This window comes from Dermochelys coriacea, chromosome 3 (assembly GCF_009764565.3).
Source record: "Dermochelys coriacea isolate rDerCor1 chromosome 3, rDerCor1.pri.v4, whole genome shotgun sequence".
Taxonomy (NCBI): Eukaryota; Metazoa; Chordata; order Testudines; family Dermochelyidae; genus Dermochelys; species Dermochelys coriacea.
This window is the reverse complement of record NC_050070.1, coordinates 11,842,150-11,864,336: the sequence shown is the minus strand read 5'-3', so window position 1 is coordinate 11,864,336 and position 22,187 is coordinate 11,842,150. Positions and strand designations below refer to the sequence as shown.

Sequence of the window (22,187 nt, the reverse complement as noted above, 5' to 3'; positions counted from 1 at the left end):
GGAACTGTGGTTCCTGTTCCCTCTCTGCTACAGGGAGGTACTAATTTGGAACTGCAGTAAATTATTACTCTCTTCCTCCCTGCTCTTGCACAAGGTAGCTGTGCATGTTGCCACGTGCTCTGGAGATGGAGTATGCAGTGACCCTTACTGAAGTACACTGGATCCAACACTGTACCCTGCACTGGGCATAAAGGTGGGAGTCTTCTTCCCCTTGGTAACCCTGTGTGAATGTGCAGTCTGAGCTACAATCTAGCCCACTGCGTTCAGCTTCCCGGCTTCTGGCTTTGGGGATTGGTCCTGCTTTGAGCAGGAGGTTGGACTAGATGACCTCCTGAGGTCCCTTCCAACCCTGATATTCTATGACTCTACGATTCTCAGCAACATTACAAAGTTGGGGGGAAATAAGGTACTTATTAAGGAAAAAAAAAGTTTGTTAGAGGCATAAAAGAAGAGGCTGAAAAGACTGGGGCAATTTAGCCTTAAATAAGATCTTCATTAAAGTATACAAAGAATGGGACAATGAAACCAATAGAGTGCTCCTCTTCACCTTCCACCACAGTATGAGAATGAGGCGACACCTGCTGCCAGGCCACACTGTCAAATGAAGAAAAGGAAATGGCAGGTTGTGGTGTGAAAAGTAGCACTCCAGAACTCAGGGCTGCAGGATATCATGAAGCCTGATGAAGTGGAGATTACCATATATCTTCATATAGAAGCCACCCTTGATTCATTTAGTGGCTGCTTTAGGCCCTGATGCTGCAAACCCTTACATAAATCAATGGGACATGACTCAGGTAAAGTTACTCAGACACAAGAGTGTTTTCCGAACTGGGCCCTCGCAGTGCACGCCATAGAGGAAAATGATGAAATTACATAGACATCAGCCTTGATTTAATGTGGTCAGGAGACAAGGTGAAAGTGAAATTAGAATCAGGGCCTCTGCATGGGAGCAGCTATTTTTAGATATCCATCCACCACCTTCTTTTCCAGCCTCACCAGCACAGATGCTTTACCAATAACATGTGGGGAGAGAGGGAGAACAGCAACTTCACCTAGACAGCAGAAATAGAAGAGCTGCACAAAAACATTTTTTTTTATCCCAGAGTGCAAGGAATATGCACTGTAGAGCAGGCAACCCATAAATCCTGACAGATCTCATCATTCCCTCTCCTGGAAACAGCCGAGTCATCCCCCTCCTCCCTGGTGACATTTCACTTGTCTACGAATAGGCCTTGCTTCTATTTTGTCATCCCCAGGACTTTCCCTTTGCTCTGCTCCTTTCCTTTGCGAGCTGGTTTGCGGCGTCCCAGTTGGCTCCCCGCAAACGCCCTCCCTCCCTTTCTTCCAAATGGCCTTATCTGCTAGTCACAATTGCTGTGGCCTGCAATTTCGATCACTTTTAAATGAAACCCATGCTGGCCTTGGTAATCATAATGTCATTTACAATTTACCACAAAACACGTTTATTCAGTTAGTAGCACATTGGAGAAAGAGAACTCCATATGAACTCGCTGCTGCCGGCGTAATCTGATTATTTCCTCATGAAAATCCAAGCAGGGGTGCTTGTAAAAGGGGGCTGAAAGGAGAAGGGAAAAGTGAGGCCTGGTCACAGCTGACTCTCATAATCAATGCGAATAGATAAGTGACACAGCATGTCAAGGGCAGCAGCTAATCCGCCCTGGGGCTTTGCTCTAAAAAAGGCCAGAGTGGACAAGACTTAATAAATACTGAGTGACCACTGAATATTGAGCTGACGTGCTATTTCCATTGGAGATGAACAATAACAGTGATAAATTCCAGAAGCCCTCATTCTTAATGGCTATTAGATAAAGTGTGTGTGTGAGAAAGTGACAGACAGAAGTATGTGTTTCAGAGTAGCAACCGTGTTAGTCTGTATCCGCAAAAAGAAAAGGAGGACTTGTGGCACCTTAGGGACTAACAAATATATTTGAGCATAACCTTTCGTGAGCTGCACCTCACTTCATCGGATGCATTCAGTGGAAAATACAGTGAGGAGATTTATATACACAGAGAACATGAAACAATGGGTGTTACCATACACACTGTAATGAGAGTGATCAGGTAAGGTGAGCTATTATCAGCAGGAGAGCGGGGGCGGGGGGGAACCTTTTGTAGTGACAATCAAGGTGGGCCATTTCCAGCAGTTGACAAGAACGTCTGAGGAACAGCCAGCGGGGGGGGGGGGGGGGGGGGAAGGGGAAGGAATAAACATGGGGAAATGAAGTATGTGTGTGTGTGTCTTGCATAATGACAGGTTTCAGAGTAGCAGCCCTGTTAGTCTGTATTCGCAAAAAGAAAAGGAGTACTTGTGGCACCTTAGAGACTAACAAATTTATTGGAGCATAAGCTTTCGTGAGCTACAGCTCACTTCATCGGATGCATCTGATGAAGTGAGCTGTAGCTCACAAAAGCTTATGCTCCAATAAATTTGTTAGTCTCTAAGGTGCCACAAGTACTCCTTTTCTTTTTGTGTGTGTCTGTGTGTTATATAGAGAGAAATCTATGTGTGAGAGAGGGACAGTGGACACGTGTGTTTGTGCACATGTGTGAAATACAGAGAAATCGGGGGTGGGGGGGTGCTTGTGTTGCCTATCTATTCACTTTGTATCAGGCAGCAGATTCTCCTTCTGCAGACTCACAAACTATCAAATCACGTTGCTTATTGTATTTATTTATTTATTTATTTTAAACATTCAGGTTGCTTCCCGGGCTACTGACAAATATTAACTTTGTGTCAATATTTGTTCTTCCTGTCGTGAAATGAGGATTTTCCACCTCATTTCACATTTGAAAAGAAAAATACGCCGAGGGAGTCCTCTTTGCTTAGGGAAGGAAAAAAACCAACATCTCGTATCTGTTATTTAGAAAAATGAATTCAGGAGAGAAGGAGGTTTTGTTTTTGTTCCTTTTTTTAAAAAGAGTATTTTTAAAATAGATGTTTTGACTTGAAGGCACACTGATTCCTTCGCAGCTCTCCTGACCTTCCTCCATCTCCCAGTGCCAAAAAAATAAAATATGAAAAAAATTCTATATTTAAAATGGAATGAAATACAACAACATTAATGATTTTTCCCTTTGGGTTAACACCACCATTTCCTTCAAGAAGTTTTACCCATTTTGTGATAGATTTCACAATTCAGAGTACCAGGAAAATATAGGAGATTTTTGACCAATACAAAAAAGGTGGCTTCAGGTGTTTTGTTTTGTTTTTTAAATCAAAATACAATAAAACTCCTGCAAATTTATTTCTGGCTGACTAAATTTGCCCCTTATTTATTTTCTAATTTAACTGCAATTATGGCTATGCAAAGATAATGTGACAAAGTTCCTCCTCTGCCTTGGTGGGTCCTGTGCTTATTGGCAGTTTTGCTCGCCTTGGAGGTTCCTGGCAGCCCTCAGTTTGGCCACTTTTGTGGCTCAAATCTGCCGTTCACTCGGTTAGCCTCATCACTGGCCAGCATGGGGAAAGGAAGGAGAACAATCCCTGCAGTCTCTGCGGATCCACCTAGCGGATCAGGGAACAGGCCAGAGATCTTCCCCTCTGGTGGAACCCACAGTCCAGTTCGACTCCTCCGGTATCAAGTAGGGAGTTGGGGGGATGGAGGGATGGGGGGAACCCGGGCCCACCCTCTACTCCAGGTTCCAGTCAGTCCAGTCCAGTGGATTGCAGCTGTCTACAGTGGCTCCTGGAACAGCTGCGTGACAGCTACAGCTACTTCGCTATGGCATCTCCCCAGCACCTTCTTTATCCTCACCACAGGACCTTCCTCCTGATGTCTGATAATACTTGTACTTCTCATACTAATACTACTTCCAGTAGTACGCCTTCTCACTCTCAGCTTCTTGCACCTCTTGCTCCCAGCTCCTCACACCACAATCTGAAGTGAGCTCCTTTTTAAACCCAGGTGCCCTGATTAGCCTGCCTTGGGAGGGATAGCTCAGTGGTTTGAGCATTGGCCTGCTAAACCCAGGGTTGTGAGTTCAATCCTTGAGGGGGCCATTTGGAATCTGGGGCAAAAATTGGGGATTGGCCCTGCTTTGAGCAGGAGGTTGGACTAGATGACCTTCTGAGGTCCCTTCCAACCCTGATATTCTATGATTCTAGCAACTTCTTGATTGGCTGCAGGTGTTCTAATCAGCCTGTCTGCCTTAATTGTTTCTAGAAAGTTCCTGATTGTTCTGGCACCTTCCCTGTTACCTTACCCAGGGACAAGGGACCTACTTAACCTGGGGCTAATATATCTGCCTTCTACCACTCTCCTGTAGCCATCTGGCCTGACCCTGTCACAATAAAAAGGAGTGGGGGATGGGATAGATGCCATACTGCTTAGACATTGTGATTCACTAGCCTTGGGCCACCCAGCACACATCTTTGCTGAAGAGGAAATATTTCTCAAAACTAGCTGGCCCCTTTTGACCTGCTGATGTCCAATTTTGAGACAAAAAGCCCAAAGTTAGGACCACAGAAATGTAACAGGGCAGGGAAGTGAAATTAATGGGGGGGTCAATATTTTTTTGTTGCATAGAAACATAAATGATAGCCTCCTTTTCTTTATTCTGAATTTTCACTATTAGTAATTTACAAATTTAGGTACTGATCCTTCATTCTGATCCACACCGGCAGACTTTTATGCCTATCCAGAGTCCCACTGAAGCTAATGACTACTGATCTTGCAAATCCATACCCAGGCAGGTGACTTTACTTATGTGAGTAATCCCATTGGCTTCAATGGAGGCACAAATTAGGCCAATGCTGAGCCCTTTTTGAAAATCCCATTCTGTGTGTGTGTGTGTGTGTGTGTGTGCATGCGCACATGGGAGTCTGTGTGTGCATAGGCACGTGTGATCATGTGAACTTGGGTATGCCTGCATTTTAATATACTAGAGTGATTAAATCAGGGATCGGCAACCTTTGGCATGCAGCCCATCAGGGAAATCTGCTGGCGGGCTGGAATGGTTTGTTTACCTGCAGCGTCCGCAGGTTCAGCCGATCGCACCTCCCACTGGCCGCAGTTCGCTGTCCCACGCCAATGGGGGCTGCAGGAAGCAGCGTGGGCTGAGGGATGTGCTGGCTGCCTCTTCCCGCAGCCCCCATTGGCCTGGATCAGTGAATCACAGCCAGTAGGAGCTGCGATTGGCCGAACCTGCAGACGCTGCAGGTAAACAAATCGCAGATTTCCCCGATGGGCCGTGTGCCAAAGGCTGCCAATCCCTGGCCTAAATGATTGTGCAAGTGTATGTATTAATGCATAATTGAGCGTGTGAGCATGAGTGAATGCATGTAATACACACACAGTCTTGCAGACACACATATAAACACAAAATTATGTATCAACACAAGTACAAGTATTTATATACTATCTATGGTATTTATGCGACTCCCAGCACCACAGTATCTGATCACCTCACACTCTTTAATTGATTTATCCTCACAACACCCTTGTGAGGTCAGGAAGTTTTGTTTATCCCCATTTCACAGAGATTAACTTGCCCAAGGTCACACAGAAAGTCTGTGGCAGCGTAGGGAGGTGACCCTTAGTTTCCCAAGACTTAGCCTAATGCCCTTACCACTGGACCACCCTTCCTCTCTAGTGAATTAATGAATACAAATATATAATTGCTTTGGTCTGTTAATACTATATATTTTGTTTTTAAATAGGTGCATGCAATGATCTAGGCACACACATTATTATTTATGTTTTGCATTATTTATATTATTAATTATGTTTGACAGCAACACCTAGAGTCCTTGAACCCATTGTGCTGGGCACTGTACAAAGAGGATAAGCAATACATGTAAATTAAGGATAACAATAAATGTTACCAATAAACTAGCAACAAATTATAAACTTTCCTAGTTCCCAATAACCCAGCCAGATAAATAAATTGCTCCTCACTTTGACCTAATCATACCCAGCCTAACTCACACTGTCCCAGAAAGCCTGGGAGAAGGGTGAGTCTGGACATTCAACACATTTCAGAAGATGGGGCTTACAAAACAACAACAACAAAGAAATATTGCAAGAACACTGTGGCTGTTCCTTCATGCTACAGGACTTTTCCCTCATGCCGTAAACTGAAATAGCACAGTGGGTCTGCATTTCACCTCGATGGCCAGCCCATGGGTTTGAAGAGTAGATTGTATGCTCTTTGGGGCAGGGACTATCTTTTTGTTCTATGTGTGTACAGTGTCTAGCACATCTGGGTCCTGGTCCATAACTGGACTTCCTAGATGCTCCCAAAAAGAAAAGGAGTACTTGTGGCACCTTAGAGATTAACAAATTTATTTGAGCATAAGCTTTCATGAGCTACAGCTACAGCTCACTTCATCGGATACTCCCGTAATGCAAACAATAATAAGTATTCCGTTCCCCCATCCCTGCTTATTTTGCCACATACATCTCAAATAGTTGGGCATTCTGCGGGGACAGGGGAAATTTCACCTGCAGAAAAGATGCTAAAGAGGGAAAAATTCAAACAGAACCATCTTGCTGCCTAAACTATCCTACCTTCGAAAAACAACCCTACTGTGAAAAGAACAGTGCATTCCTCTTGTCTCTACCAACGCCTTTTCCCATTTGGTCTCCCCTCAAGTTATTCCTTCTTTTTCTTTAGCTGTATTTAAAGCCCAGAAGGATTTTTTCCCCTCCTCCTCACCAATAACCTTGTCTATTGAGCGTTAGACAAACAGATACCCATGGCTTAATTTAAACGCAGGGGGCAGCAAACAGCATTCTTTATAAATACAATTCCAATCTCTGGCTCTCTCACCAAGGAATGATAAACCCATCACCTCTGTTGGAAAGCAGAGCGGTAATTTCATCAGATGCCAGACCTCAAAATGAATGCAGTTGTGCCATGCACTGCTCTGAGCAGTGGATATAATGAGATTTGAATGGGAAGTCCCGGACACAATAAATTTGTGCCATATGTGACCATTTCCTGTGTCAGTTCCTTTCTCACAAGGAGTAGGGCTTCCCACCCCCCCACCCCCTTGCTTTCCCTTTCATGACCCCACACCAGGACTCTGAAATCTTTCATGGCTGCTTATGGGCCTCAGGCCTTTCCACAGCAGTTGCATAAATAAATGAGTTTGACAGCAAACATCATAACAGTTAGTAGTAATGTGTGCTCACCACAAGTGCGTGTACTGCTCACTGGAGAAATGAGAGAGGAAAGGGCTTGTTTTGTTACCACAAACAAAACTATGTTCTCTGACAAGTGGTGAAAGTATTAGTCAAATAAACTTGAACTCTATAAAGACTATTGTTGCCAGCTTTTATTATGAACTGAAAGGTTCTCAGCTTCTCATTCCCTGCTTGGCCAGCAGTTCTTGCAAAGATAAATTGTCCTTTTCTTTTGCAAAAATAAAGTTTGGAAATAAAATGATCACTCCAAACTAAAATTGGGAGATCATTCCACTTGATTATTATTACTGTTTTCTAATTAGAAGAGTTTCTTTGGGAACTAACTCCAGCGAAGAGTGAATTTCTCAGAAAAGGACTTTAATATCATGATTTTCCATGAAAGCTGAAGTACAAGCAAAACCTTTAATACAAACACCTGCAGTCTTTGGGGATGTCCAGGTTAGAGCTGGCTGGAAAAGGCCAATTGGTTTTGAGCGATATTTTGAAAAGCAATATTTTTTTCAAAAATTTCCCACGACCTCTTTTGGGTGTTTCGAAAACCAATTTTTTTTCAGTAACCAAATATTGTTTAATTTACCATTTTTCGCTGGGAACAGGAATTTTTTGCCCCAAACAAGAAATTTTTAATTAAAAAAAAAAGCATTGAGACAAAAAGTTTCATCTAGCTCTAGTTCACATCCATAACTGAACTTCCGTTTACAGATCTGAGTTTGTTGGCATATGATGATTTATTATGGACTCAATTTTCAAAAGTGACTATTAATTCTGGATGTCTCCATTTTTGGGTACCCACTTTAAATATTTTAAAAGGCCTAGTTTTCAGGAAATGCTCAGCACCTGCCCGTTGAAAATCAGGCCTTTTTAAGGAAGGAGAGGCTCAAGGAAAGAAACAGAGGTACCCACAATCACTGGTCATTTTTCAAATATGTAAGGCCTATTTGTATTGTGGTAGCTCATAGAGACTCCAATCAGAAATCAGTAGATATAGATGTAGTAGATGTGTGATTTGATTTTTTTTTAAACCTTAAAATGTTTTTCAGTTGTTTTGTCAAATTTGTTATTTTCCATGGGAAAATGTCAGTTTCACCATAATTTTTCAATATGCCAATCAGGAGACTCAAAATTAAAAAAAGTCATTTAAAATCAATATTTTGAAACAAAACATTTTTGTTTCAACAAGTCAATTTAAAACAACACCTTTTGCTTCAAAATGTTGATTAAAACCAAACAATATTTCAAAATGTCAAGTTGTTTTCCATTTTGACGTTTCCAATTCAAACTTTTTGAGGCGGGGTGTGCATAGGGCTTTAGGGGAAGAGGTAGAGTGGGGCAAGGCCTAGGGCAGAGCTAGGAGGGACCACCCCCTGGGCACATTAGAAAGTCGGCACCTGTGCCCTAGTATGAAGGATGCTAGGGGTTTCAGGGTGAACCAGGAGAAGGTATTTACATCTAAATCTTAACAGGGCCCTGCCCTACTGGTAACAGAAGTCACCAGCAATGGCAACCTCAAGTGTCTAAAAATCATGAGCCCGCCCAAATCATGAGATTGGCTTAACTATAATGAGATTTAACAACAAAATAAAATAAATAAGTGCTCCTTCTGATTTTTGATCCTTGAGGTTACACTTAGGTCACGTTTTCAAGCTTTTCTCTGCAATCAGAAGGCAAATGAAAGCTGAGATTCTCCAATGGCCAGGAACTGGGGCTTAAGTGCTACTACATGTGAATATAGAGCGCAGAATCGGGATCTAAGGGGGTTTCAATCACGACAAGTGCAGGCAGCATAAAATGACATCTTGATGGTATTGACCTTTAGAGCAAAGGAAAGTAGGGATTTTAAGTCTCATAACTAGAAGTGGGCCTGAACCAAAGCCCAGGCTTTGAACACTCCTTGGATTACAGAGAGGAGTTGGAACCTGAGCCTGAATCAGATTCAGATACAAAGGACACTGTATAAGAACCTAGTAGATAGATAGCTAAATCTGTAGAACTATAGAGGTAAATGATGTTACTGGCATTGAAGGAAGCAGGGGTGCTAGAACAATTTGTATAGTGGGGGTGCTGAGAGCCATTGAACCAAACTGTAAAGCCTATATATGATGTAAACCACCTCAAGCCAAGGGGTGCAGTCTGACCCCCGGCACCTCTAATTCCAACACCTATGGGAAGCCTGGGAACACTCCTGATATAATTTAATAATATTCTTTGTGTGGTGGGGAAAGTCAGCGAGAGAGAAGCAAAGAGCATGTTCAACTGGAAAATATTAAAGAGACTCCTACTTCTCAGGTCTAGCAGGGTGTCTAACTCCATGTCTGAATCCTCCAGTCCAAATAATTTCAGCTAAAGCTGGGTCTCAACCAACGCCCTGATTCTAAAGACCTTCAGCCCCTAGAAAAGTTCAGCCCTGGAACCAGACTTTGCCACTGGCCACTACTGCTGCAATGGGCTGAACCAAAATCCTAGATCCAAACCCTGCTTCCCATTGGCAAACTTTGGGACAGAGCCAGACCCAAACTAGGCAGCTCTTTATATCCATGCAAAACTAACCACATTTGCATGAACTTATCAATAGCAATATTTCTTAGAAAGAAGAAAAGGAGTACTTGTGGCACCTTAGAGACTAACAAATTTATTAGAGCATAAGCTTTCGTGAGCTACAGCTCACTTCATCGGATGCATTTTCTTAGGGTTCTTATGTACTGATTGACACAAATGTCCTCTCTACTTCAGAGAGGTGTTAAGGATGGTTGCAATAGGAAGTGGGTATCTCAGGGGAATGGAAATGGGATATGGAAAAAGCCTCTGACATCTAGACCACCTTGCTACTCTCTGATCAATGTTCAGTGGCCTGCATCAGATAAGTTGTAGAGGGGGATTTATTCACTTCCAAGTGGAGAGGTGTCCCCGTCACCGAACCCTACTACCACAATTAACATTGATCAGGACCTTTGGGCCAGATTGTGGCCAGCGCCTCCATGCATATGCAAGGAGGAGAAAGGGCAAAGATGGTCCTGTTCTAGTGCACTCCAGGCAGAGGGTGATGACAACTGCTGACCACACCGTTAGTACAAGGACAGCTTCCTGCTAGTGCCCTGTAGGAGACAGTCACATAAAAAGGAACACAGAAGGACAGGCAGGAGATGAGGTCATGATCCCAACCCTTCCGCACCTGCCAGTGGAGCTGGCCAGAGAGGAGACAATTAAGGGATTAGCCTGAGTGCCTGGGCACTTCCCCCAGAGCAGGGAAGCTCTGCACCATCTCCAACATTGAGCATCATCTAAAAGTAAACAATACAAATACATCACATAACTAGGCACAACTGAGCCCTTTATAAAAAGTCCTATTGAAGAAGCAGAGGACAGAACGGGAATGACGACAACTAGAGGTAGCCCCTCCAGAACAAGACTGAAGCCCATTGGCAGGGCAGCATGAGAAAGCTTTCTCTGACACTGCTCAGGTTGCGCCTTTCCTATGGGCGGATCAAGGACTTCAGTCTCCAGTGACTGTCATTTCAGAATCTTGCACCAGCTCTAAATCAGTGCCCTCCCCACCTCATTTTAAAGATGCCTGTGTGATGCCATGTCCAGTTTATTTAACACCTTCATTCATGATCAAGTTGGGGTGGGGAGGGGATAACAACCAGCCATGGAGTGAAATTTGCAGATGGCATGAAATTGAGATGTGGTGCAAACATTCATGAGGAAGGAGAACTAACGCAGGAGAGACAGCCCTTATGGAGGTGAAAACTAGGAGCAGAAAATTACAACTTGGGCAAAAATGCAATCCAACATATCTGGGTAAAAGTAAAATGAAAAGCAAAGAGAGTATTCAGTGAGAAAGATATATCGGTATAACTACAGTGCTGAGTGTCTGAAACACCTGCATCTAACCTTTAGAAACTTTTTATGCTGGATCTGAGCAGCAGCCCCTGGAAAATCCAAGGGTCTGTTCAGCTAGATATACCAGGACCAAAATTCAACCCTGGTGTAAACCAAGTGAAGTCCTTGAAGTGTGAACTTGTTCAAATCAGGGCCACAATCCAGAAAACTCTTCTGCATATAACTTTTTGCACATGAATGACTGTTTTCAGGATCAGGGCCTAAATAACTTCAAACATCACTACTGCACATAGCGGATCTAATACTTTGCTTAGATAATGGGACTAAGCTAGGGCTTGATTCTTCTCCCGTTGAAGTCAACTGAACGACTCCATTGGAGAAGGACTGACCTTACTGTTATTTGAGGATCACCAAGCACCATAATAAGATGTCACTTTACGTCTTCAAAGAACAGTACATATGTTAATTAGTTAAGACTAATACTAAAGAACATAGGACATAGGACTAAAAGGGGTCTCCTGAGTTATCAAATCCAGTCCCCAGATATCGCCGGCATATAATCAAAGTAGATGACAACATATATCTGGATTATGGTACCCAATTTATCTGAGGGACAGACAGGTTAGTCACACAGAAAGTTTGCAGAAGAGCAGGGGAAATAACTAAAGAATTTTGACTCCCTTGCTCTAACTACTAGATCGCACTCCCTTTTAATTTTATTCTAGGCTTACTAGTGGGAAGCTTGAAATTTCAGACAACCCATGAAGTTATTTTGGGTAGGGAGAATATATTTAAAACACATTGTGCCTAATGTTGTCTTTCTACAATTGAGAAGTAATTAGGAAAGACGTGAAATAAATAGAGAAGCAAGAGGCAAAATGAAATATGAAGTGGCTAGAAGTAGCTCATTCTCTAATGTATTTTTCCCAGTTTATTATTGTAAAAGCCCAGAGCAAAAGAATAGCTTTGAAGAAGTCTTTTGTTAGTAGTGGTGAGGCTGATTTTTCATTTTTCTTAACTTTTTATTTATTAACTATGTTGCACAAGGCACCTCCCTAACGGATGGCGAAGTTTGGGTTACATGGGTTTGTTTAGTCTGAAAACACCCCAGCCTGCAATGGAAAAGTTGAGTAACAGCTCATTGTATGGGGGTTGCAGGCTTTCAAAAACAAGGTCCATTTGTCCTCAAGTTTCCCTGTGATATCTTTGAATATCTCCGAGACCTTTTCCACTCGGCTTTTCCAGAACACCTTGTCCAATTCTGAGACAACACTTCATCCAGTTCTCTGGGATCCAAAACACTCAATTCGACCCTGGCGTAGGAGAGGGTATAGGGCACACCACACATCAGAAGTTACACAGACAACCTCTTCCTTTATACACATTTACACATCACATTGCATTTCCTATACATTAAATCACACATTTTTGGAATGGCTTGGTCACTCTGCAGGAACCAATCTCTGGACAGCATGCTCTGTCCGTGTGCTGTTCATGTGGAACCTGATCTTTATATTCCAAATTTATCTTTTCTGTAGTCCCTGGCATCAGGGTGCTGCTGCTTATCTTAGCTAGCTAGCACAGACACCCTGACTCCAGCATACTGTTTGTCAAGTCCCTATTTACAACTTAACCTTCCATTCATTTTCCTAATTATGCCCACTCAGAAATGAGGCAGATTACTTATGTCAAGCCAGGCCTACATTGAGGTTTTTGGTTAGTTGGTTGAAATGCATCTCTGGGGGAGGGCATATCCTCAGCTAGTGTAAATGATTGAAGTTACAGCCATTTGCACCAGCTGAGTTCATGGCCTCATCTGAGGACATGGTGAAGCAAAAGCCTCAACACAGTGGGTTATATCCTGCCAGGATTTTATCCTGCAAGGTGCCAAACAATGCCCAAAGGATGTTCAGAGTGCTCAGCACCTTGGCAGATTTTGCTGTAAGTGAGTGGACATCAGGAGTCCAGCCCAGCCAGGTCTAGGTTCAGTTTCACACCTGTACTCTGGTTGTTAAACACAGGCATTGCCAGACTGGATCAGACCCATAGTCCATCTGTTCTAGTCTCCTGTACCTGATAGTGGTTAGCACCAGCTACTTCAGAGGCAGGTGCAAGACACCCCCAGTGCACAGTTCTGGAATAACATACCTCCAGGCAAAGTTTCCTTCTAATCCCCAATAGTCAGAGATGCCTGAGAATTAATAAACCTTCCTTCAAGAGACTCTTAGTTTTGGGGGATATTTTAGTATTTACTATAACTCTAGATGTTGTTAACCAAATCAATGTCCATTCCCTTTTTGAACCATGTTAAGCCCTTCATTTCAAGGATATCTTGTGGCAATGAGTTCTACATGCACGCCGGAGTAGGCAGATTAGTATGTTTTTAAAAGTATTTTAGTGGCTTTAGTACTAATGGAAGGAAAGTGCCAGGTTGACAGCTCTGAAGACTGAAAGTCAAAAGGCAGAGAGCAGTGCAAGGTTGCCTTAAACTGCCTGCTGGTTCCTTTGTCTTGACTATATCCTGTAGCACTGCTTTCACGCATAAGAGGCTATTACAGGATCCATTCTCCATTAATGCCAACTTTGGTGGTGTTTTTGTGATATGGACACCAGAATAAAATCATTTATTATGTTATAAGGAATGGCCAACATAGATTTGTCAAGAACAAGTCATGCCAAACCAACCTAATTTTCCTCTTTGACAGGGTTACTGGCCTACCAAATGGGGGGAAGCAATAGACTGATATATCTTGACTTTTAGTAAGGCTTCTGACACAGTCCCACCTGACAGTCCCATAAACAAATTAGAGAAATATGATCAAAATGAAATACCTATAAGATGGGGGAACAATGGGTTGAAAGACTGTAGTTATCAATAATTCACTGTTAGATTAGAAAGGCATATGTAGTAGGGTCCCACAGAGATCAGTCCTTGGTCCAGTACTGTTCAATATTTTCATTAATGACCTACAGCAGCAGTTCTCAAACTTTAGTACTGGTGACCCCTTTCACACAGCAAGCCTGAGTGTGACTCCCCCTTCTAAATTAAAAACACTTTTTTTTTATATTTAACACTATTATAAATGTTGGAGGTGAAGTGGGGTTTGGAGGTGGAGGCTGACAGCTCCTGACCCCCTAATGTAATAATCTCATGACCTCTTAAGGGGTCACGACCCCCAGTTCAAGGACACCGATCTAGAGAATGGAGTAAATAGTATGCTTATAAAATGTGCAGATGACTCCAAGATGGGAGGGGCTGCAAGCACTCTGGAGCTTAGAGTTCAAAACGATCTTCACAAGTTGGAGAAATGATCTACAATCAACAAGATGAAAGTCAATAAAGACCAGGGCAAAGTACTTCTCTTAGGAAAGAAAAAACAAAAGTACAACTACAAAATGGGGAATAATTGGCTAGGCCATAGTATTGCTGAAAAGGATCTGGGGATTATAATTGATCATAAATTGAATATGAGTTAACAGTGTGATGCAGTTGTGAAAAAAAAGGCTAATATTATTCTTGAATATTGTATGGAAGATGCAGGAGGTTAATTATCCTGCTCTGCTTGGCACTGTAGAGGCCTCAGCTGAAGTACTGTGTTCAATTCTGAACACCACACTTTAGACAGAGTCCAGAGAAAGCAACACATACGAGAAGGTTCAGAAAACCTCACCTGTGAGGAAAGTTTAAAAAAACTAGGCATATTTAGTCTTTTGAAAAGACTGACAACAAATCTTCAAATGTGTTAAGGGCTGTTATTAAAAGGGTGGGGACCAACTGTTCTCCATGTCCACTGAAAGTAGGACAACAAATAATGGTCTTAATGTACAGCAAATAGGTGAGATATTAGGAAAAACTTTCTAACTATAAGGGTAGTTGGGCTCTGGAATAGGCTTCCAAGGGAATCCTCATCACTGGAGGATTTTAAGAACAGGTTGGACAAATACTTGTCAGAGATGATATAGGTTTACTTGGTCCTGCTGCAGTGCAGGGGGCTGGATTTGATGACTTCTTGAGGTCCCTTTCTGCCCTACATTTCTATGATTCTATGTATCATGTGTATTCCAATAGTATCTGGGAGCACCATTTTGGTAGGTCCAGACACCTAGTCAAAGATGATCTGGACCAATAGTATCTAGATATGCTAAAATTTTGCATTATCCCATCCAGATATCTTTGTGGGTTCCAGTTCCATCATGTCTGGACCTTAGAGAAAATTCTGGCTACTGCATTTACTAGTGGATTCCATGCAAAGAGCTTTCAGGCTTCCATCAAACCCTCTTCCCAAGAGTGAGTCCATATCAGGTCAACCACATATTTTGAGGTGTTTGAAAAGAACTTGGATTCACTCACATTTTATTTTTCCCCAAGGCTGAAGGAGAATTAATGCTTTTGGCAGAGCTGCATCCTGTAACCGCAATACCCCAGCAGAAGGATGTGACATGGAAAGGAGCCTAGTTCTGCCAGAAGACACTGGGGGTGGAGGAACATGTGGGAATCTTTCCATTTCTCTCACTCAGTATGGCCTGAATGGAACAAGCACTCAGACACAGAGGCCTCAGAAGTAGGTATCTGAATTTAATAAAGCTCTCTGGAAGGGGAAGGAGGTGGAGAAAAAAAGATCACAGAGATGAGAAACAGAGATAGGAAGAGAGGAAAAGAAAGACAATTACAGTGGATCTGTGAATGCTGCATCCTCCCAGGGTCAACTGGGCACAACTGGGATATGTATTTAAAATGTAGGAGAGCAAATTCTTAGGGAAGGAATAGAATTTGAGGAAAATAATATTACTTTTAGCAGATATGCACTAGCACAAGGCTTGTGATGTAACAATGCCTTTGAAAGAAAAAGAGAAATAGAGAATATAGTTAATTAAAAGGGACAAAATAAAAATATAAAGCAGCTTGATTCCATTCTCCTTTCTACCAGGTCAATCAGAAGTGAATCTATCACACTTATACCCAAGGTAAAACCAGTGTGAGAACTGAATCAGACCTAAGTTTTTGAAAACAAATCCTTCTCTGTGTAACTATTAACTCCACAGAGGATGGAGTTAGGCTGTTGACAGTGGTGGCAGATGACAGAACAAAGAACAATGGTCTCAAGTTGCAGTGTGGGAGGTCTCGGTTGGATATTAGGAAACACTATTTCACTAGGAGGGTGGTAAAGCACTAGAATGGGTTACCTAGAGAGGTGGTGGAATTCCTTCCTTAGAGGTTTTAAGGCCTGGCTTGACAAAGCCTTGGCTGGGATGATTTTAGTTGGTGTTGGTCCTGCTTTGAGCAGGGGATTGGACTAGATGACCTCCTGAACTCTCTTCCAACCCTAATATTCTATAAGTCTATGATTATTAAACTGAAGGGTTTAGACATGTCTCCCATAGTCTTCAGCATTTCTGCAGCTTCTTTACCATTTTCACTTGGACAATAAAATTAGGCTGGGGGCTAGATGTTTTCAGAAGTCAATTAAGGGAGAGGATTGGGTGTATTTGACAAGATTCCCAGTCCAATCTTTATTTATTGCAGTCCTGCTGATTAAAATGCTGATGAAGTTGTTCTGAGTTTTCCGTTACACTTTATACTAAACGTATTGATGTATTTTGCACAATGTGTAATTGCTTCTATTGCACGTGCGCCTAGAGCCTATGGGGAGCTGAAATTGAAATAAATAAGCAAACAAAAATAATGAACTAGAAAATCTCTGGTGGCATGGTAGATGGGCTATACAGCATTTTCACTAGCTAGAAGTTGAATGCAGGATTGCTATGATTGGTGATGATAGAGAAATTCATAGATTTTAAGGACAGAAAAGGGACCATTATAATTATTTGTCTGACTTCGTGCATAGCGCGGGCCAGAGAACCTCACTAGATAGACAGACACACAGTACATGCGCACACAGATGGGACCATATGTTTGGCTGGTGTAAATTGGCATAGCCCTTCAATGGAGTAATATCTATTTATACCAGCTGAGGATCTATCCCAAAGAGTATATATAAACAGGTTTCAAAGTGGTAGCCGGGTTAGTCTATATCAGCAAAAACAACGAGGAGTCCTTGTGGCACCTTAGATACTAACAAATTTATTTGGGCATAAGCTTTCGTGGGCTAAAACCGACTTCATCAGATGCATGGGTGAAAAATACAGTAAGCAGTATATATATTACATATTATATTATATTATTACATATATGCATATATAATATTACATATTATATTCTTTTCATGTGCTATAATATATATACTATATATACTGCTTATTGTATTTTTCACTCCATGCATCTGATGAAGTTGGTTTTAGCCCACAAAAGCTTATGCCCAAATAAATTTGTTAGTCTCTAAGGTGCCACAAGGACTCCTTGTTGTTTTTATATATACACAGACTCTCTCTCTCTAACACACACACACACACACACACACACACACACACACACACACACACACACACACGTTCTATACAGTTAATTTAGGCAGACTAACCACAGAATACATTTCAGTAACACCAATTAGATGCACACTAATTTCTTCCCTGTGAAATAGCAGTGAGTAATTAATCAGAATTTTGATCACAACTCAGCTGGTAATTCAAATTGCATTTGCCATTTTCCCAGCAAATATGGAATCATTATCTTTTGCATGATTCTCTCTTCCTAATCACCCAGAGTGCTAGAAGCAAAACATTTCCAAGAACCAGATATTGTCTTTATCAACCAGCAACCTTAATACCTTTGGACTGGGGGTTAGTGGGTTCAGTCCATGGCTGTGTTTTATTTCAAGCTTCATCATAATTCTAAAGTGAACACTTAGTGGCAGGCTGGCTACTTGCCCGGGGGAGGGGGAATTCTGCCTTGTAAAATTATGAGAGAGGATGAAAGCTAGCAGCTCACGCCATTAAAAACCTTCTGGGAAGGAACTCAAGACATCTGACCTTTGCACAATCATCCAGCTTGCATCTAAGGGGCATACGAGCATTGATCAGATCTGTATCATTCAGGCACACAATGCACCTTTGAGATGCCACAACCACTGTCCCATGATAGATGTTAAAATTCATCTCTGCATTAGCGAGTGGCCAGTAAGGAAGCCTCAGGATTCCATATTTAATAATAATAGCTCTTCTATTGTCTTTGCTGATCATGAGAAAGGAGAGGTTTCTATTTAACCCCAAAGTGTTTCTATCACAAGCTTGGAATTTCAAGGAGATTATGATTGTTCACTTTCTAGTGGTGAGTGTCTAGGGACTCCAATTGTGCTAGGCCCTGCACAGGCAGAGAGTAAAAGAGTCCTTGCCTCAAAGAACTTACACTCTAAATAGATCAAAATGATAAAGGAAGTCCATTTTACTGTGTGGAAACTGAGGCACAGAGAGAGAAAGTGACTTGACCCAGGTAACAAAGGACATCTTTGACATAGCTGGCAACAGCCCACAGATCTCCTTAGTCCCAGTCTGGGCCCCTACCCTCTTTCAATGTCAGGAGCAAAGGCCTTCAAGGATCCTGCAGAATTAGAGGCAAGGTTAAAAATCAGACCCTGGATATCATTACGGCCCAGCAGGTAAGTGTTTTCCAGGGCGGAGCCAAAATGCATGAGGCCAGACCAGTGAACAAACATCAAATCTAGGGTATCGATTCCACCTCACTTACAAGCAAGTAGCGTGGCCACTGCTGCATGCCCAGAATACTGGACATTTCAGTACTCCTGGGATTGGCATGGGATCGCCCCCGCCTTTCCCTGGCAGCATGACTGTGCAAGGTCACAACAGTGGGGGCAGAGCGGCGCACTCTTTCTAATGACGTGACCCATCCAAGCCACTGGCCCAACCCCATCCAGTTTTGTCTCCGTACCAGACAGGGGATGAAAACATAGAACAAGAGGACTGTCCAGTTTAAAACCAGGTGAATGGCATGTCAACAGGCAAGGCTTTCTCTCTGGAGCCTGTTAAGCCATGAGCTGGATCAGGTGGAGGGGGCTGTCTGAGTGTAAGGGACAGGCCCCAAAAGGCCTGGGCTCAGAGCCCCCCTGTCTGTGACCAGTCTGACCCACCAATAGGATTTATCATTCTGGTCCTTTACCTCACGCCCCTCATGCTTTTAGATTCAGAGGCTCCCTGATTCAATCACCAGGGGCATCAGGTCATTTCTGAGACTCCCTCAACATCTCGCATAGAATCATAGAATCATAGAATCATAGAATATCAGGGTTGGAAGGGACCCCAGAAGGTCATCTAGTCCAACCCCCTGCTCAAAGCAGGACCAAGTCCCAGTTAAATCATCCCAGCCAGGGCTTTGTCAAGCCTGACCTTAAAAACCTCTAAGGAAGCAGATTCTACCACCTCCCTAGGTAACGCATTCCAGTGTTTCACCACCCTCTTAGTGAAAAAGTTTTTCCTAATATCCAATCTAAACCTCCCCCATTGCAACTTGAGACCATTACTCCTCGTTCTGTCATCTGCTACCATTGAGAACAGTCTAGAGCCATCCTCTTTGAAACCCCCTTTCAGGTAGTTGAAAGCAGCTATCAAATCCCCCCTCATTCTTCTCTTCTGCAGACTAAACAATCCCAGCTCCCTCAGCCTCTCCTCATAAGTCATGTGCTCTAGACCCCTAATCATTTTCGTTGCCCTTCGTTGTACTCTTTCCAATTTATCCACATCCTTCCTGTAGTGTGGGGCCCAAAACTGGACACAGTACTCCAGATGAGGCCTCACCAGTGTCGAATAGAGGGGAACGATCATGTCCCTCGATCTGCTCGCTATGCCCCTACTTATACATCCCAAAATGCCATTGGCCTTCTTGGCAACAAGGGCACACTGCTGACTCATATCCAGCTTCTCGTCCACTGTCACCCCTAGGTCCTTTTCCGCGGAACTGCTGCCGAGCCATTCGGTCCCTAGTCTGTAGCGGTGCATTGGATTCTTCCATCCTAAGTGCAGGACCCTGCACTTATCCTTATTGAACCTCATTAGATTTCTTTTGGCCCAATCCTCCAATTTGTCTAGGTCCTTCTGTATCCTATCCCTCCCCTCCAGCGTATCTACCACTCCTCCCAGTTTAGTATCATCCGCAAATTTGCTGAGAGTGCAATCCACACCATCTTCCAGATCACTTATGAAGATATTGAACAAAACGGGCCCCAGGACCGACCCCTGGGGCACTCCACTTGACACCGGCTGCCAACTAGACATGGAGCCATTGATCACTACCCGTTGAGCCCGACAATCTAGCCAGCTTTCTACCCACCTTATAGTGCATTCATCCAGCCCATACTTCCTTAACTTGCTGACAAGAATGCAGTGGGAGACCGTGTCAAAAGCTTTGCTAAAGTCAAGAAACAATACATCCACTGCTTTCCCTTCATCCACAGAACCAGTAATCTCATCATAAAAGGCGATTAGATTAGTCAGGCATGACCTTCCCTTGGTGAATCCATGCTGACAGTTCCTGATCACTTTCCTCTCCTCTAAGTGCTTCAGGATTGATTCTTTGAGGACCTGCTCCATGATTTTTCCAGGGACTGAGGTGAGGCTGACCGGCCTGTAGTTCCCAGGATCCTCCTTCTTCCCTTTTTTAAAGATGGGCACTACATTAGCCTTTTTCCAGTCATCCGGGACTTCCCCCGTTCGCCACGAGTTTTCAAAGATAATGGCCAAGGGCTCTGCAATCACAGCCGCCAATTCTTTCAGCACTCTCGGATGCAATTCGTCCGGCCCCATGGACTTGTGCACGTCCAGCTTTTCTAAATAGTCCCTAACCACCTCTATCTCTACAGAGGGCTGGCCATCTCTTCCCCATTTTGTGTTGCCCAAGAAGATGTGTTGCATCTTCCCCAGTCCTGCCATTCTCCCAGTCTGCTTTAATTACTGGACGTTCAGAAAGGAGAACTGAAAGGCATGGCTCAGCTATTTCATTTGCTTTCACTGTATTTTTTATTAATGTTCCTGTTTCTATTACATATTCAAGGGATCAGTAAGAAGGGTTTGAATGAAATTGTAGCCAGTAAAAGTTCCCTCTCCTTGTTAAACTTGTGTGAGCTGGTGAATACCCTCAACTTCCACTGACACCAACTGGAGTTGAGGACACACGGCACATCAGGGGATGGAGCCATAAGCAAAGCAGAGTTCATATTGGAGCTGGATTATCCCTGAGTTGGTAGCAAATCCTTATCATTATCCTTATTACACCATGTTTTTGTTTTGGATTCACAGAGGACAGAATAATGAAAACACAATGAAGATCTGAATCACCATGGAGACATATCTCCATCAGGGGCCGAGGGAGCAAGGACAACATGCCAGATATGCTTTCTATTAAACAACTGAAGTGATGGTATTAACCCTGACACTGCTGGGTGTCTAGTCCAGCTTCTGCGCTATGGCAGAACACAGCAGTGATGCTCCCTTGATGTGCTGCCAGAAGGCTGCCACTTTAAAGGAGATACATCTGTAATGCCACGAAGGACTCTATTGGCTAAGGCTGTAGCAGGCACATCAAGTTCATTCTGTGGCCCGCCATCAACAGACGGGGACAGAGCACTCCAGATTAGTGGGCGTGGTCACACATCTGTACTATGAAACAGCACATTTGAAGTACCAGATGTGTCTGGCAGCAGGTAATGGGGGAGCCACTACTTCTCACCAGTTACAGACGAAAAATATTTATCTATCCCTTCCTATACAGAAGTTCCCTAGCCCAGAGGTTCTTCAGCCATTCCATTCTGTAGTCTCCTTGGTAAGAGAAATTCACTCATGGACCTATAACCTCAGTCCCCAGTTGTTGGGTTCTCAGAATGGCACATTCTGCTCACTCCCAGAACAGGATCTGTGTACCACTGCTGGGCCATGGAGCTTTGCTGGAGGGGCACTGATCTACTGTATCTCCACACCACGGCAGTGTGTACATAGCCCCTCTAGGTGGGGGGTCTCATGCTAAATGGAACCAGGAAGTTCCTAGTTGTCTTTAAAGAGGAGTGTCCAACCCACCGACTGCACTTGAAGGAACCCAGGACCACTGGAGGCACAGCAGAGTTAAGAGCAAGCTGGATTCCTACCAGGTTTGTCCTACCTAGGGAACCTAGTTACACAATCCACTGACTCCCTTGGCAGAAATCTGTCTTTGTGAAGCAGGAATCCTAAGCACCTTTTATCATACTACAGGCACAATTATCTGACAACTGTGTTGTC

At 43.2% G+C, this 22,187-nt stretch overlaps 1 protein-coding gene across 5 annotated transcripts in view; it reads right to left on the bottom strand.

Annotated features, from left to right (window-relative positions):
• The window catches only part of PKHD1 (PKHD1 ciliary IPT domain containing fibrocystin/polyductin), a 405,193-nt gene that overhangs the window by 50,750 nt on the left and 332,256 nt on the right, over positions 1-22,187 (bottom strand). The gene's annotated exons all lie outside the window — the stretch shown is intronic.